The 4,835-nt window shown below is 40.0% G+C and overlaps 1 protein-coding gene across 6 annotated transcripts in view; it reads left to right on the top strand.

The window, feature by feature from the left end:
* The window catches only part of SH3KBP1 (SH3 domain containing kinase binding protein 1), a 470,950-nt gene that overhangs the window by 380,475 nt on the left and 85,640 nt on the right, over positions 1-4,835 (top strand). The gene's annotated exons all lie outside the window — the stretch shown is intronic.

Below are 4,835 nucleotides of genomic sequence, written 5' to 3'. Positions count from 1 at the left end.
CCCCCCCCCCCCCCCCCCCCCAGTTTTATTTAGCTTCTCTATAAACATAGGTTTAGTCTGGACAATAGAACAGAATAGACAGTTTCTGGAAGACAAAATCTGATAACATGGTCAGGGGCTCTTGCAGAAGCATACTGTTGTAATGTTTGAGTTGGAGACATTGGAAGGGTAATGAATATAATACGTAAAATTATATCCATAGGAATCTTTAAAAAGAGAATAAAGTGCTTATTGGCTTTAGTAAAAATTTATTTTTGACAGAAGTATTAATGCACCGAATCATTTTATATGGAAATGATGGTTAGTTTAAGTATACTTGGAGTGAATTGAGTTAAACCAAGGATGATTTTTGTCTTTTATGAACTGCTGGAGTATTGATGATAGATTGCAAAAGTTCCTCAGGGAAAAAGATCATCACATGGGCTGACTGAATACTCTCTTGTTCACCTCCATGCACACAAAGATAAGAGACAACAGGCACAGAAGTACAATGAAATATGTAGATATTTTAAAGCCTTGCTGCTGGTGAAGCCCCAGGAGTTAAAGCATGACCAGATTGTCAAGAAAATATGAAGTGAAATTGAGTTGGCTTTCTCTGGGGAGAATGTGGTCAATGAGTTCAAGGAGGTATTGGAGTAACCTATGTCACTATTATGTGCAGACTCGAGGACCCCTGGAGGTTTTTGAAGTTTAGGAATCCCACCATGGTGCACTGCAGGGGAGCAACATATATGTTGTAGATCTGTTTGCTTGGTCACATAGGAGTCCCTCTTGCATCAAAGATAAATGGGAAAATTGAAGAGAAAAAGTGATTAATGCAGAGGTATCAAACTGGTTTGGCCCCATGGGCCAGATCCAAAAAACAGGCCTCCTTACATGGACAATCCAGACCCACATCCAGCAATGGGATAGTTGTTAGTGACATCAGGAAGCCAGGGAGATGAACATGCCCCATTGCTTACCTCCCGCTACTAAAATGTGTCCCCAGTGGGGCTCTGTACCCCAGCTTTCATTGGCTAGCTCCACTCCCAAATTATTAGCCTCTCCAGGAGCTTTGTGGGCTGGGAAAGATGGCTCTTCAGGTCATACATTTGACATCCCTGGCTTAATGCATGAAAATCCTGTATGGTGATTGGCTGTATAAACATGATTGATAGATGTCTGTTCTGGGTTAATTAACACAATATACAAGCAATCTGTTCCTTTAAATGAATAAACTTAAAGAATGAGAAGTAGTAAATAGAAAATAAAACTTCCACATGCTTTGAGGAAATCAGGTTTGTTAAGTAAAATAGTGTGATTATTACAGGAACAAACCTTTCAGCTCTAGAGACCTTCATTCAAATTTAAATTAGTACACAAAAATATTGGAAATATCAGGCTGGTAAACAAAAGATGTCAGATTACAAAAAAAACACCCCCAAAATGGCATAATTCAACACACTGAATACTATATTCTGTTCAAGTAGACAGTGCCCAGCAGTGTGAGAGTCACTGAACATCAGGAATGAGGTGTGTTGGAAGAGATTTGAGTAATGGCCCTGCATACTGCTTGCCTGTGCTATGCATGACTAGCTAATATTTTAAATCCCTCACTGAGCACTGTAGTCCACTCAAAGGTTGGGTTTTTCTGGTGGTGTTGTTTTTGGGTTTTTTTAAAGGTTCCATTAGATAAGGACTGTCCTAGTTTATGAAGCGAGAGGTTGCTATCCAAGTGGGAGAGAGAAATATCTGTTGAAAATGTAAATGAAGCACTGAAAAACAAGGCATCCTGAGCACAGACTGCAATCCTAAAATAAGTGAGAAAGTGGGGGAAAGGAAAATACTTTGAGCACAAAGAGTTCAGAGAAACAGAATGAAAGGAGAATGAATTGTTTAATTCCTATTTTTGTACATTCTGGGCACATTAAATGAGACAAAAGAATTGAGACAAGGAGAGAAACAAAAACGCATGTATTGCTTTAATTGACAATGGTTAATTTATTCTCCGAGATAGCATGCTGTTTAACTAGCTCAGCATATATTCCATCTAAACAGAGAGAATTGCTGAATAAGCTAAACAGAATGCTCAGAACAGCAAACTAATTAACTGAAAGACAGCCAAAAACTGGCGTCTGGTTTTCTTTTAATGCCTGTTTGTTTTTTCTCTCAAAAACCATCATAACTTGTAAACTTTATAACACAAGAAAACTCCTGGCAAAATACAGCAAACCCAATGAGATGAAAGGGAAAGTAATATAGAAATCTTGAGAACTGATCTATTTTGTGGTGCGCATTTATAGCATGTAAGTGCTTTGCAAACATAAATAAATTTATCTTTATCTGACCCCGCTTTGTGAGGAGGTGGTGTTTTCTTCAGTACAGATAAAGGGGTACATTAATTTTGGGTACAAAACTCAAAATACTTACAGTCTGGTTATTTTTTTCCTTCAGAATATAGTTATAGTTATTCAGCATTATAATACTTTGTTTAAAATACAGCTCCTACAGGCTTCATTTGCAGGTCTGACTGCTCAGCGCTTTTGTAAATCAGTCCCTAAGGTGTCTCATGCTTGGTACCGAGAAAATGAGCAGCACACAACTAGTGACAATCTGTGAACATTTTAGTTTAAATTATTTGTCCAGTGTCTGAGAGGAACTGTAAAGCTGAGGCAAGAATAGAATCTAGTTTTCTAGGATGGCATTCTACCATAATTTAAAACTGTCCTTTCTCTTCCTGTAAGCCCTTATTTACTAAACACCTCTGAATATCAGGTACAAATGAAGTGATGTTCCTATAGATTCTTTCTCTAGGAAGCTTCCTACAATGGCAAAAGAACAGTATCTGATCAGATAATTAAACACTGAATTGTAATGCATATGTGCAAAAGGGCCCAATTAAATTTAAATGGGAGACTTAACTCTGGCATTTCCTCACTTTTGAGTGCTTGACCCAACAAACTTAATGTAAGCTTTTGGAATCAAGTTTCGTATATAAAAAACAAAATACACATTTCATCACATTGTATGATGACCCCAGTTTGAGTACGTTCCATATCATTAGACTCACACCACCATCTTCTACCACTTGAGCTAACTATGGATAAAAACAGATGTTGCCATGCGCAGGTCAGCGTGGGTAATGTGGAGGCATTGAATGTTGGGAAATCCCCAGGTCCCACGCTGCCTTGTATCTTTTTGTTGGGACCTATGCCCACCCATGCCTATGTGTAAACCACCAGTTGGTACAGGTCCCAGCATGGTGGCATGGAGTGCTGGAGATTCTCTCCGCTTATGGAGACATGCCCTTGGAGATGCTGGGGCAGGTCTCTGCAAGTGGCTAACCCTGACGTTCCCTATTTACAGGGAGGTACTCTAAGATTCCTTGGGACGTGTCTCTATAAGCTGGGAAAGCCAAGTAGGTGATCGATCCCAAGGCCTTTGGGGGCTCAATCCTGCACAGCAATTCTTGGGATGCTCAGGATCAGCTCCCTCAAGCCTTTGGAGCACCTGTCCAGGATGGCTGGAGAGTAGAGGCAGCTCCAGGATGTCCACGCTCTCTTGGTACACAGCAAATAGAAGTCTGCTGCAATAAAGTGGCACTGTTTTATACTACTTTTCATCATTTCACTGATATAGGCTAGAAACATCTATTTCCTCACCATGTATGCCTGCATAAAAAAGTGTATGGTGGCACAAATGTAATGTGAGGTGATGCCTGTTTCTAGCCTGAATAATAATAAGCAACAGTAACCTGCAGTCTCTTAGATGTGAGACAGGGATGACGCTCGCACTTTTTTCCAATAGATTTCATAGCTGTTCCTTGACGTTACAGGAATAGAGAGCTACAGGACTTCTGGGTACACTTCTAGGTTACGGAATCTGTAGTAGTTATTGACTGTTTTGTTCTGTACCCCAAGTCTGCCCTTCTCCCTTCTTCTGTTCTGCCTGCCGTGGTTCTTGTCCCCCTCCGGTACTGGATCTCTCTTCATCCTTATCCCATGGCATCTGCCATCTCCTGTTTTGTAGTCATAGTCCCACCTCTCCAGCAATGCTTGTCCTCTCCCCTTTCTGTTCCTACCATAGCCCTCTCTTCCCTTTCTACTTCCACTCCCCTCTACATTCTTGCCTCCCAGTTTCTTCTTTCTTTTCCCAACTGCCTGCACACCAGAAGAGGAGGAACAACATTCCTGGTCTTGCACATTGTGGTCCTGCATCACAGCACTGCTAGAGTCAAGCAGTGCAACTTTCAGGGAAGTTCTCAGCCCCTGCAGTCCAAAAAAGGAAGCCTGCTCAATACAAATGTATTGCCACACAACCCCTGCAATGGTTGGCCATCCATGCCACAGGCCTCTACAAATTATTCAGGGGAATTCACCTGCCAAATTTTTGTTAGTTTCTGCTGAACTCGCGGGATTTGCAGCATATCAGAGATATATAACTCAGTCATATTTGGTGATTTTTTTACGGAGAAGGAAAAAAAGAATACTTTGTCTTCAGGACAAATTTCAACCTTCTTTTCAAATCCAACCAAAAGATTAGAGCTCTTGCTGATATGGTTGTAAGAATTATTTTAACATGGGCAAAATATTTTTTTCACTAATCTTATTTGCAGAAAAAGCAGATAGTTTAATATTAAACCATTTAAAAAAAACAAAAGACTTTGGCTTGAGGCACACATCTTAGGTGGAAAAATTTAACTGAAACAGTTAGCTCTGAAAACGTATAAGCGCTAAATACAGTCTACCATCTCCAGCCACAATTTTAATAAAGCTCATTAAATCATTTTTTCCTATTTTACTTTTATTGTTTGTTATATGATATTCATAGATTCATAGATTAAGGGTCGGAAGGGA

Source organism: Gavialis gangeticus, unplaced genomic scaffold (genome assembly GCF_001723915.1).
Source record: "Gavialis gangeticus isolate Ggan-Ray unplaced genomic scaffold, GavGan_comp1, whole genome shotgun sequence".
In the NCBI taxonomy this organism is placed as follows: Eukaryota; Metazoa; Chordata; order Crocodylia; family Gavialidae; genus Gavialis; species Gavialis gangeticus.
This window is presented reverse-complemented; position numbering and strand designations above follow the sequence as displayed.